The sequence below is a fragment of the Panthera uncia genome, chromosome D2, assembly GCF_023721935.1.
Source record: "Panthera uncia isolate 11264 chromosome D2, Puncia_PCG_1.0, whole genome shotgun sequence".
Classification (NCBI taxonomy): Eukaryota; Metazoa; Chordata; class Mammalia; order Carnivora; family Felidae; genus Panthera; species Panthera uncia.
In genome coordinates this window covers 1426739-1440582 of record NC_064818.1, presented here as the reverse complement: position 1 = coordinate 1440582, position 13844 = coordinate 1426739, and the positions used below count along the sequence as shown (strand labels likewise).

At 40.1% G+C, this 13844-nt stretch overlaps 1 non-coding gene across 1 annotated transcript; it reads right to left on the bottom strand.

The window, feature by feature from the left end:
- Positions 1-9555: 9555 nt before the first annotated feature.
- Positions 9556-9659, bottom strand: LOC125933621 (U6 spliceosomal RNA). The gene has a single exon (XR_007461033.1). It is a non-coding gene; the product is annotated as a U6 spliceosomal RNA (small nuclear RNA).
- Between the last annotated feature and the right edge of the window lie 4185 nt (positions 9660-13844).

Sequence of the window (13844 nt, the reverse complement as noted above, 5' to 3'; positions counted from 1 at the left end):
TCAAAAAAATGTTTTTAATTTTTCAAAACCCCAACTACTTTCTTGGAAAAGGTTGGATTTTTCTACTTTTTAAATTACCTGTAAATGTTACTTCTATTTTAAGAAAAATATAAGTTTGGAGTTTCCTTTTCTCATATTACATCAAAATACATTTTTTTCAATAATGAAGAAATGACGTTTTTGGCATTATTGCCAAATTGAATATGATCTTCAAACTCATTCCCTAAAGACAGACTATTCTGGACCCTTAAAAAGTAAGCATCACAGGAGAGAAGACAATGTGTATTTATATCAGAAGGTCTTCCGGGATTCCTATTAGAAAAATCAATAATTTAAGAAGGTGACCTCCTGTAAAATGGACTATTACTGTATTTGTCTTAGACACGGGTAGAAACAGAATCTTTAAAGCAAAGCCTGAATCTTTCCATCTGACAGCATAGGAAATGAATCCCCTTTACCTGAACACCTATGAGGCACACTCAAATTCCATTTCTTTGAATTGTTTGTGCAAGAACTTTTCCATTTAGGAATAACAAAATGCATGTGTTTTTTTTTAGCATTTATTTATTTTCCAGAGAGAGAGAGACAGAGAGAGAAACAGAGTGTGAGTGGGGGAGGGGCAGAGAGAGAGGGAGACACAGAATCCGAAGCAGGCTGCAGGCTCCGAGCTGTCAGCACAGAGCCCGCCGTGGGGCTTGAACTCACAAACTGCAAGATCATGACCTGAGCTGAAGTCAGACTGAGCCACCAAGGCGCCCCTAAGATGCATGTGTTTTTGTTAAGTAACAAGACTCTTGAACAAAGACTATGAGGAATTTAGATCTGGGGCATTGGAGAACAAAGTTACATTTCCCAAATGAGTTGCCTAATACTGTCAGTGAACAAACCCCTACAGAATGTTCCAGAGTTGAGCCCTGGTTTAGACAGATAACATCTTTATCTTCAAAGGGGAAATCTTGGACACCGTATTAGCTACAAGTTGAATTGGTCCCCTAATTGTCCCTTTTTGCAAAAAGTCACGGAGGAGTGAAGGCCTTAATCGCATTCTGTGTAGCTCTGGGATGCTCAAAGGAGAGGAGAGAATATAGACTAGAGCATAGAGCCTACACTTATGTACATCATGGAGTAGGTGACGTACTAGATAGACACATTTAGCTCTCATAACTGTGTATGAGGTCACGGCCATGAATTAGTAACCAAGTCAATCAACAGCGTCTCAAGTGAAATTCTCTCTGGCCCCCTACATATATACAATTCATGAGAAACATATCTTTGCCTTCTGAACATAAAAAGTTTGGCATATTAAGCATGTGACTCTTTCCAAATAAAATATAGGAAAGATAACGGGTAAAAAGGAGAGTTTCAGTTCAGTGGATATAGAGTTTCTGTTTTGTGACAAAAATATTCTAGCTTTGTTGCACAGCAGTGTGTATGTAGTACAATCCACTTGAAATCATTAAAATAGAACATTTTAGCTTATGTGTTTTTGATTACGGTAAAAAAAAAAAAAAAAAGATAATAAAAGTACAGAGAATATTTAGCAAATACCCAGGTAGCTGTTAGCCAGATGTAGCAAATGTTACAAATGTCCCTTTTGTGGATTTCAGTTTTTCTAAAGAAGCAAAATGCAATTGAAGTTCCTGAATCCCCCCTGCTCTCCAATAGCATTTCCTTTTCACCTTCCTCAGAGGTGAATACAGTCCCAAAGCACATATCAATATTTTCATCCGTGTTCTTATAGTTTGATTCTAAATGTGCATAAGCCTAAGTACTAAATGAGACATGCATTATACAGTATTTCCTAATTTTTTAAAAAATTATTCCATAACACTTTTGAAGAAAAAAAAAACCAAAACTTCCAATTATAAATTATGAGGAAATGTTGCCCTAATTTTCTAGAGTTTTGAGCTGTCTTTTGCCTCTTTCCAGGATAATCGCCATGTTATTTCTCTGTAGACTTCTCCGCCAGTGTGTTAGTTTCCTAGGGCTGCGGTAACACAACATCACAAACCGGGGCGGGGGTGGGGGGTCGGGGAGAGCAAGAGCTACTTATTGCCTCTCGGCTCTGCATGTCCGTAGTTGGGGTTGAAGTTGTGGGCAGTGCGGGTTCCTTCCCAGGACCCCGAGGGAGACTCTGCTCTGTGCCCGGCTCCCAGATCCCGGTGGTCGTCAGAAATCGTAGGTGCCCCTCACAGGTGCTCCTCGGCCTGTAGATGTGCCCCTCGGTCTCAGCCTTCATTTCCACATGACCTGCTCTCTCTGTCCCCTGCACACCACCTTCCGTCTGCACATGTCCACCTCCGTGTCCAAATGCCCCCTTTTGTAAGGACAGCACTCCCATGTGGGGCCTCCTCTAGTGACCTCACTTTCCCTGGGCTACCTCTGTAAACCCTCTTTCCAAGTGAGGTCACATTCTGAGATCCTGGGGTTGGGTTTCAACACATTCCGCTCCTAACGGCCCATACGGACTTGTCCATAATTACGTAGGAGAAATCAGCCCAGGGCTGACCCTTCACGGGTTAGGTATCAAACACCAAGGCATATGGCCTTAAGGAGGACCATCTTTAAATGTCACCAAAGTTCTGTGCCTGCCACAGGCCGTTTACATGTTTGCAAAGGGCGTTTTCTAACCCATCACCATCCATCCAGAAGATCTTCCTGAAGCAGAGCACACTTTAAGACATGTTTTCTCCCCTGGAGGGGCAGGGACCGCACACGCTGGCCACGATGGGGGGAGCACGGAACGCAGCATCACTTACACCGAACCTCTCGTCTTCCGGACTCTTACACGTGTCAGGAATTACTGGGGCAGTAAAACTGGAGGGGCAACCGAGAGCCCCGCAATTGACGATCCGTTGGTCGATACAGAACCACTAGTTAAGGAACGCAGCCCTAAATTCAATTCAGTTGTGCATTAAAGTAATAATTATCCAGGAAATTAACATCAAAAGCTTTTAAACTGTGAAAACTGAATAGGCTTTTAAAACGTCACTTTTTAAAATTAAGGCATAAAACGTTTTATGTCAGAATCATATTTTCTGTATTTCTCCCATGTGTCAAACGCTGAAGTCTATCTAGGAATGCAGTTTTCACGCATGATCTTGTACAATTTAAGAGACTATGTCCGATTGTGGAAAGCTCTCACCGAGTTGCTAAAAAAGCATTGTGCCTGGAGGAATTCTCATACAAATGGCAATTTTGATCTCACTTAGGTAATTTTATGTAATTTATTTCCTAAAAGGTTTTACTAAAGGTTTTTATAAAATGTCAGATTTTAGAGGCATGGCCAGGTTCTTTGACAATGAACCAAGTTATAAAAACCCTACACAGATATTGTCACAGAGGTGAATATAATTAAATTGAAATTATTTTATTATAATCGATAATAATCACCAGTAGCTATCCATTCTTATATGGCAATTAAATTATAGCTCCTTGATGTAACTAAAATGGATCCTTCCCAAATTTAGTGACATTGTGTCTCACTAGCTTGCACATCACAGGAAACAGAGATGCCCGCAAGATGAGGCTACGATTTCAGTGGTGACCTTGGACTTGAATCCTGATCATTCTAAGGCAAAGACAGACTGTCTATTTGTAAATAGAAGCAATTGAGCCTACGGATATCCAACTCACTCGCAATCCTGTTTAGGGAAAGCCTGACTCCCAGGTTATATTCATTCAGCTTCACTCACCTGTCCAACCAGCTAGCCATCCTTCCATCCATCCCTTGACTCATTCATCAAAAATTTAAATTATTACTATGTGTCAGGCTCTGTGAGAGAGGCCAGAAATAAAATTTTGAACACTCCAAATGGCGTCCCTTCCATAAGAACACAGGCTTGTGGTTTTATCATTTCACTGCTTCTCCAGTAGTCAGACCACCGATTGCATCGGCAATCTGTTCCAGGAACAAACAGAAAATCATTGCTTTGAATTTACGTTGGAGTTTAGGCACTGCCCTCTCCTAACACCTGCTTTGCTCCAGAAATTTGTAATGGTTTTGAGGTCAAAGCAATGCTGCTTTCAATGACAACCCTCATTACTTACTGTTGCTATTTTAACATCGCTCCACGGGATGCCTGGATTCCCCACTCTCTCCTCACTTCACACAGTCATGTTTGATTACCTTGCACACCCCTCTTTGCCTGTTGCCCCCCTCTTGTACACAGGATGCCCTTGATTTTGGAATCTCTAAGGCTTTGGGCCCCATTTCAGGTACTGCCTGACCCCACGGTGCTGTGATCAGTCCTGTTGTCTCTACTCTGTTCAAGCACCCTGTAAACAATCACGAGCCCGGATGTAATGCTTTTCTTTTTGTTAGCCCGTCCGGTCAGTCAGGCAACCTGCTCAAGGTAATACCAGAGGTATGATTATTAATGAGCAAACTTTTAATCTTGATCCATCGCTCAAGTGATATAAAGCAGCCAAAGTGAGAATATTCTCCAAAACTCAGATAACCCACTCACAGACTATGAAGAATGAGGTCACTTTTGGCTTAATGTGTCCAGTCATTATTTGTATCAATCAGGTTGGATTCTGTTCAGCCTCGCACTCCATTACTCTAGGGGATAAATACGGACCAAGTGGCCTAAGTGTTCCAGAACCAAAGACATCGCAAGGCCTTTAAAAATTAGGCTGCATTAATGGTTTTATCTAGAACTTTGTTGTTAAGAGCCAGAAAATTCTGTTTTTAATTTTTTTTCCTCCAGTGATGACTATGTCAGTGATTTGGGGAAGTTACCATAATTTTCTGACGGTCAGTTTCTTTATCTGTAAAATAGGGGCAGTCGCACTTAGTTCATAAAGTTATTTTCACAAATCCACGGGCCACCATTTTCGGATCTCTCATCAGAGGGCTCAGGAACGTTCAGGCCATGTCATCAGTGGGCACTCTGAGTTTACAACTTTAGGGATTCATTTTTCTTTAGCTCTTCACTTTGAAGCAAGGGTCAGCAAATCATGGGCTGCAGGCCAAATCCAGCCACCCACCTGTTTTGGAAATGTTCTATTGGAACACAGCCGTTCTCTTTGTTTGGATATATTCTGGCTGCATTGGCACTACAATGGCAGAGTTGAGTAGCTGTGATGGAGACCTGACAGCCAAAATATTTACTACCTGATGTTTTCAGAAAGTTTCAGAAAAAAGGAGTAGAAAAAGGAGTTTCCAAAATAAACTTTGAGGTCAGCCTAATAGCATCGGTGACCAGGAAGGCTAAAAACCCCACAGTCCGTTTCTGAGGCGAATAACCAGAGGTAACATCTCTTTGAAAAATTATACTGATGGATCAGAAGTGAATTTTTTGGTTACTGATATTGATAGGCCTTACCTTCTATAAACAAGCAGGATTACTTCTCAACATGTATTATTAAATTGTCTCTTTTTCAAGAGAAAGAGTAGAAATGGAAAAAGTTACATATGCTAGGGACTTTGATGTTTGCTGGGAAATATGACCATGGAGGCGACAAGTATGTATCTGTTACAGAAGAAGTGGTTCTGAATTAATTCAAGGGGGAAAAATATCCTTTTGGATTGTAACTCAAGTGTTAAATGAAACTGTTCATTTTTATGTCCGGGAAGAGGAGCCAAGTTACACGTTTTCATTAAGTCACTTTCCCTCTCCATGTCTGCTGGGCACACCTGTTACAGGAAAGGGGTGTGCTCAATGGGTTCTATGCATCCTTCGACCTCGGAGGTTTTAAAATGCTGTTCTATTTTTTTTTTAATTTTTTTTTAACGTTTATTTTTGAGACAGAGAGAGACAAAGCATGAACGGGGGAGGGTCAGAGAGAGGGAGACACAGAATCCAAAACAGGCTCCAGGCTCTGAGCTGTCAGCACAGAGCCCGACGGCGGGGCTCGAACTCGCGGACGGCAATATCATGACCCGAGCCAAAGTCAGCTGCTTAACCGACTGAGCCACGCAGGCGCCCCCTATTTTTTATAATTTCTATTTCAATGATTTTACTGAAGTACAACAGACGTTATAATAAACCATATATTTTTAATTATAAATGTAATAAGTTTTGACATCTGCACACATCGGTGAAATCATCACCAGGATCAAGATATACAACATATTGGTCACCCAAAAAAGTTTCCCCGTACAACTGTGAACTTCCTCCTTCCTGCCTTCCACTTCCTTCCAGGTCTGTTTTCTGTCACCATAGAATAGCGTGCCTCTTCTAGAACTGAACCAACCCCCCTCTGTGTCATGTACTGATGGTACATTCCCATTTATCGCCAGGTAGCATTCCATTCCAGGAATGAGTTGTGGTACGTCTATTCCTACAGTGACGGACATTTGGATTATCGCAAATTACAGTTCTGATTATTATACAAGTCCCTCTGTATACGTATAACTTCATTTCTCTTGGGTAAACGTCCAGGAATGGAATGTTCAAATTTGTAAGGTCACTGCAACACTACATATTCCGATCAGCACTGCATGAGTGTCCCAGCTCATACATAAGCTCATAGAAACTGGGCATAACAAGTCTTTTGTTTTTAGTGGTTCTAATAGGTATGTAGGTGTATTTCAGTGTGGTTTTAATTCACATTTATTTAACAAGTATTGTGTCGAGCATCTTTTCATGCACTGATTTGATGGGTGTATGCTCAGTTAAATGTCCAAATCCTTTGTTTTATTATTAACCCTTTATATTTATTATTTATTATTAATAATTTATTATTATTTTTATTATTATTTTGATCGTATATTATGGGTACAAGTTCTATATCGGACATATGATTTTCAAACGTTTTTAGTAGGTTCATGTATTCTGTGGCTTTAATTTTTATTCACTTAAGAGTATTTTTTTTAAGTTTATCACTTTGATGAAGTCCAATTTATCAATTTGTTATTTTATGAATCATGCTCTTGCTTCTAGGACATTTTTGCCTTATTCAAGTTCACAAAAGTCTTCTTAGTCTCCTTTAAAAAATGTATTTGCTTTAAGTTTTATATTTAGGTGTATGTTCTAGCTTAGGTTACTTTTAACATGAAGTGTGAAAGATGCATTAAGGTTACTATTTGTCTATGGATTTTTTATGAACATTTTCCATAACCAATTTTGCCAGAATGATTTATAAAAGGCTAATTCTGTCTACACTGAGTTGCTTTTCAATCTTTGTCAAACATGAGTTGTCCATACACAACTTAGTCTATTTCTGGATTCTCTACTATGTTCCATTGATTTACCTTATGTTAGGTCTACACCTTCTTGATTGTTCCTAATAAATCTTAAAGTCAGGTGTTGTTAGTCTCCTGAATTTGTTCTTTTTATCTAAAGTGTCTTGCTTGTCTAGGTCCTTTGAATCGCCATTGGAATTATAGAATCACTTTGTAGATATCTACCGTAAAAATCACACTGGTGTTTTGATGGGATTTAACTTATTCAAACACTTTTGGGAAAACAGATGCCCTCATAGTACTTACTGTTGCAATCTGTGAACATGGTCTCCATTTCTTTAAGCTATTTTTAAAGTCTCTCAGCAATAATTTGTACTCCTATTGCGTGTTTCTTTTATGTTTTTTAAAGTTTTAACTGAAATTTCGGTTATTAACATACAGGGTAAAATCAGTTTCAGGTGTACAATGTAGTGACTCGACACCATCACGCAACACCCAGGGCTCACCACAAGAGTACTTTTAATCCCCATCACCTATTTCACTCATCCCTCCACTCACCTCCCCTCTGGTAACCATCAGTTCATGCTCTGCAATGAAGAGTCTGTTTCTTGGTTTGGGTCTCTCTCTTTCTCCCCCATTGCTTGTTTTGTTTCTAAAATTCCACATATGAGTGAAACCATATGGTACATGTCTTTTCTCTGACTGACTTATTTTGCTTAGCGTAATACTCCCTAGGTCCATCCACGTTGTTTCAAATGGCAAGATTTTGTTTTTTGGGTTTTTTTTTTTTAATAGCTGAGTAAAATTCCGTTGTGTGTATATGTATACATCTTTACCCATTCATCTATTGATAGACACTTGAGCTATTTCCATAATTTGGCTATTACAGATAAACCTGCAATAAACATCAGAGTGCATGTACCCCTTGGAGTCAGTATTTTTGTATTTTGGGGGTAAATATTTAGTAGTGCAATTGCCAGATCTTGGGAAATAATAGTCAACCTTTTGAAGAACCTCCCTACTATTTTCCAGAATGGCTGCACCAGTTTGCATTTCCACCAACAGTTCAAGAGGGTCCCCCTTTCTCTACATCCTTCCCAACACCTGTTGTTTCTTGTGTGTTAATGTTAGTCATTCTGTCAGGTGTGAGGTGGTATCTCATTGCGGTTTTGATTTGCGTTCCCCTGATGATGAGTGATGCTGAGCATCTCTTCATGTGTTTGTTGCCCCCTGTATGTCTTCTTTGGAAAAATATCTATTCACGTCTTCTGCCCATTTTTAAGTGGATTGTTTGGGCTTTCAGTGTTAAGTTGTATAAGTTCTTTATAGACTTTGATTACCAACACTTTATCAGATATGTTATTTGCAAATATCTTCTCCCATTCTGTTGGTTGCCCTTTAGTTTTGTGGATTGATTCCCTCACTGTGCAGAAGCTTTTTATTTTGATGAAGTCCCAATAGTTTCTTTTTGCTTTTGTTTCCCTTGCCTAGGAGACTTGTCTAGAAATAAGTTGTTACAGCTGAGGTCAGAGAGTTTACTGCCTGTGTTCTCCCCTAGAATTTTGATGGTTTCCTGTCTCACATTTAGGTCTTTCATCCATTTAGAATTTATTTTTGTGTATGGTGTGATAAAGTGGTCCAGTTTCATTCTGTTGCATGTTGTTGTCCAGTTTTCCCAGCACCATTTGTTGAAGAGACCGTCTCTTTCCCATTGCCTATTCTTTTCTGCTTTGTCGAAGATTAATCGACCATACAATTGGGGGTTCCTTTCTGGGTTGTATGTTCTATTCTATTGATCTATGTGTCTATTTTTGTGCCAGTCCCACACTGTTTGATCACTAAGGTTTGTGATATAACTTGAAGTCCAGATTTGTGATGCCTCCAGCTTTGCTTTACTTTTTCAACATTGCTTTGGCTCTTTGGTTTCTTTTGTGGTTCCATACAAATGTTAGGATTCTTTGTTCTAGCTATACGAAAAATGCTGTTGGTATTTTGATAGGGATTGCTTTAAATCTGTAGATTTATAGGAATTTAATATAATATATTAGACATATAATATAGACATTTTAACAATATTTGTTCTTCCAATCCTTGAACATGGAATGTCTTTCCATTTCTTTTTGTCGTTTTCAGTTTCTTTCATCTGTGTTTTATAATTTTCAGAGCACAGGTATCTCACCTGTTTAGCTAGGGTTATTCCTAGATATATAATTGTTTTTGTCCAATTTTAAATGGAATTGGTTCCTTAATTCTTCTTTCTGCTGTTTCATAACTGGTGTATAGAAACGTGACGTTACTGAATTGATGCATCCTAGCAATTTTTTGGCGGTGTCTTTCGAGTTTTCAATACAGGATATCATGTCATCTACAAAGCGTGCAATTTGTATTTCTTCCTTACTGATTTGGATGCCTTTTATTTCTTTCAAAATACAGAACGCTTCATGAATTTGCATGTCATTCCTGTGCAGGGGCCATGCCAATCTCTGTATCATTCCAATTTTAGTATCTGTGCTGCTGAAGTGAGCACTATTTATCTTCCAGTGAGCTTGGTAATTAGTATCTTTCAAGGAGTTTATCAATTTTATATATAAACATTTTTAATGTATTGGTATAAAGGTTTTTATAATATCCTCTTAAACTTATCCTGTCGGTATATTTTCTAGTGGTGTCTCCTTGCTCGTTCCTGATTGTCGGTTAAGATTGTCTTCTCTGTTTTGCTGATCAAAGTGGGTAAAGATTTGTCAATTTGACGCATCGTCTCAAATACTAGGCATTTAGTTTCACTGACTTTCTCTACTATTTTTCTGTCACATTTAACTTATTTCCACTTTGATCTTCACTGCTTCTATTCGTCTTGGCTTCGATTTGCTCATCCTTTTCCAGTTCCTTAGAAGAGGAATCTACGAGCCTTGATTTGAGACCTATCTTTTCTAGAATTAACATTTAATTCTAGATTTGCCTCCAAAGTGTCACTTTAGCAACATTGCACACATTTTCATATGCCACGTGTCCATTTTTACTAAGCTCAAATACGGTTTTAACTTAATCTTTGAATGTTTTCAGTGGACAGTGAGTTATTTCGAGTTGTGCTATTTAATTTCCCAATTTGGGAGATTGGCCACAGGTCTTTCAGTTATTGATTTCTAATTCGGTTCTACTGTTTAATGGAAGGGTACTTTCCATGGCCTTAAATCTTTTTCTATTTTATAGACGCTTGTTTGAGGGCACAGAATCTATCTTGAATGATGTCCTGTGTGTACTCGGAATACGGTAATAATAAGGGTTTTAATGTGATTGATAATCCTAACATCTGTGTCACTTTTGATAGACAAATTTTCTCTTTTTATGGTTTCACTTTCCTCCTTCCTGGCAGCTTAGTAATTTTTAATAGGATGCCAGCCACTGGGAATTGTATCGTGCTCATCGCTGAACATTTTAGAAAGATACTCTCAGTTCGTTTTCAGACATAGTTACGCCAGTTTTCCTCTAGAGTCTTGCTTCTAAGATTTGCAGGGAAGGCTGGAGCTGTTTTCTGTCTAGGGCTAATCACTCCCTTTACTAAGGCCAGACCTTTCTTTACACCCTAGCCACTGCCTGCTGGATCAAGAGGTTTTCTAGACTAACAGTTGGGAAGAGGCCCTACTCCAAGCCCTGCACCTCTGGGGGTTTACACCTTTATTCCTTTTTGGTGGTTCTTTTCACCACCTTGAGGGCTTTCATTTAATGAACATGTTAATCAATACTTCACAAAATACCTGAGGGTGTTTCTGGAGATCTCTGGAAGTCTATCTTTATACTTCTTTCTCAGTTACTTTGTTGTGGAAACCCTGGTTGTCCGATCCCCCCGCCCCCAACCAGACTCTTGGCTCTGAGTTCTCAACTCAAGGAACATACTGGATTCACCTGGGTCCCTTGCCCATACGCCTGGGCAATGATAAAGCTCACCTCGTTTTTATCTCTCATCTCTCGAGAAACACTGTCCTTTGTTTCCTGATAGACAGCATCCTGAGAAGCATCAGTTCATATACTTTGCAGTTTTTCAGCAGCCCAGTAAATTCCGACGCTAATCGCCTACCTTGCCCAGAAGTGAAAGTCATACATCTTATTTGTCAATGCTTGAGGTTGAGATAAACTGTTGAAATGATTCCATTTAAAGTGTGAAAACATTGAGAGAAGCTTCACTCTAAAAATATTTAGTACAGTAGCTTCCCTTATTCCACTGTAGGGAATACTGTAAGGGGTAGGAGGAGGGAATTAATCTAATGAGTTAATATGTTTCTATTTCCAAGCGCTCAACTGTATTAATCTTGCAATGCATGTGAAAGAAATCATGTATTTTACAAGTACTTGGTGCTATACAGTTAGATGCATTCTTGACAATATGCCAAGTTACAAAAATCTGGTGTGTTTCCTACCTGAACGCATCTTTACATAGCCTGAAAACTTTGTAGAAAGCAATTATTGTATGTTAATTGTATTCAATTAAATAAGGTATAATTATCTATTTCTAATTTGTATCATTTATATTAAAATAATATACGGATGATGCTTTTTAATTGTTTCTTGACTTGATGTCTATGTATGTTATTGCTAGAATAATTACAAGTATTCAGATGTGGGTAAAGATGTTAAAATATACCGAATGAATTCAGATGTTGAAGCAATTAATGGTAATCCAATTATTTCCTTTAAAAACTGAAAATATCAGATCCAAATAAATAAAATGTATCCTTTTTAAAACTGCAGTTGCCTAGATTTCCCATTGCATCTTACTGGATATTATGAATGTTCTTTTGAGGAAGTCAGTGCGATTTCCAGTAACATGAGACATCAAACCAGAGGAAAAGGGAACCATCTTTGTTTCTTGAGCTTTTGTTGATGTTGTCGCTGCCGTTTTGCGTATTTCTGTTATATGCCAGGGGACTCAGCCAAATAGCTGCCTCAGCTGAAAAGGGGAAATGCAAACGGTTCAGCCTTGGTAAGAAAGCTGAAATCCCACAGCGCAATCGACCCTCTATCTTCCCGTGTATGGACGGCGAGTAGGTCATCTCTAAAAGCTACAAAGAATCATGGGGACTATTAATAAGCCTTAGTAGATGGGGGGGGGGATCATATAAACTTATGCAAATAAATAACAACTTAAGTAAATACTGAAGTGTGGTTTTAGTTGGCAACTTGGAGTATTATTTGCTTTCTGAATACTCATAACTTGAATCTGAAGCATCTAAAACTGTTTAGCTCTTGAATATCAACCTACCGGCACTCTTGGAAAAAACCAACTTTGGCATTAAAAAATTAAATGGACATATGTATAAACTTGTGACTGTGTGGTCAATTCTGAGAGCTCAGTCCTTGGCTATAGTTGTACCTATCTATTCCTACCTTGCATGTAGATCATGTTGGTGTTTGGAGTTTTATGCTATAATTAAGTCAAAAATATATGATTGTTTAAAAAGGCTTTCCTGAAAAGAAAATAATTTTGTATCCCAAGAATAATATAATGAATAAATTCATTCAACAATTGTTTTCTGGAGCTTAATATGATTTCACATATTGCATATTAATTAATTCTACTATTTCCTATGAATAGCTTAACATGCCATCTAAAGTGCTTATTTAGAAGTATGTCAAAACTACTATATTTAGATATTCTCACCTCTCTTCATATAAATTTTTTTATTATCTTTAGCCAAAATACCTACCATTTACTAAGTGCCTAATATATGTCAGAAGATTTTATCTTTACCTCAATTCATCTTTAAAATGAAACATCTTACAGAAGAGGAAAGAGAATAAGAATCTGTCTCCACTGGATGCCCTAGGAGGCACCCTGGGGGAGATCATCCCATTCCAAGAACAGCTCACTGCATCATCAAACTGCCTCACTAATGCCTGAGGACAAGGAGAGGACAACGTGGGGACCAAGAGAGGACGATGTGGGGACCAGGAGAGGACGATGCAGGGACCAGGGGAGGACGATGTGGGGACCAGGAGGGGATGACAGACGTGGGGGCCAGGAGAGGACAACGTGGGGACCAGAGAAGGACGACGTGGGGACCAGGAGAGGACAACACGGGGACCAGGAGAGGACGACGGACGTGGGGACCAGGAGAGGACGACATGGGGACCAGGAGAGGACGATGGACGTGGGGACCAGGAGAGGACGACATGGGGACCAGGAGAGGATGACACGGGGACCAGGAGAGGACAATGTGGGGACCAGAGGAGGACGACGTGGGGACCAGGAGAGGACGACAGACGTGGGGACCAGGAGAGGACGACATGGGGACCAGGAGAGGACGACACGGGGACCAGGAGAGGACGACGGACGTGGGGACCAGGAGAGGATGACATGGGGACCAGGAGAGGATGACGGATGTGTGGACCAGGAGAGGACGACATGGGGACCAGGAGAGGATGACACGGGGACCAGGAGAGGACAATGTGGGGACCAGAGGAGGACAACGTGGGGACCAGAGGAGGACGACGTGGGGACCAGAGGAGGACGACGGACGTGGGGACCAGGAGATGACGACGCGGGGACCAGGAGAGGATGACGCGGGGACCAGGGGAGGACGACGCGGGGACCAGGAGGGGATGACAGACATGGGGACCAGGAGAGGACAACGTGGGGACCAGAGGAGGACGACGTGGGGACCAGGAGAGGACAACACGGGGGCCAGGAGAGGACGACGGACGTGGGGACCAGGAG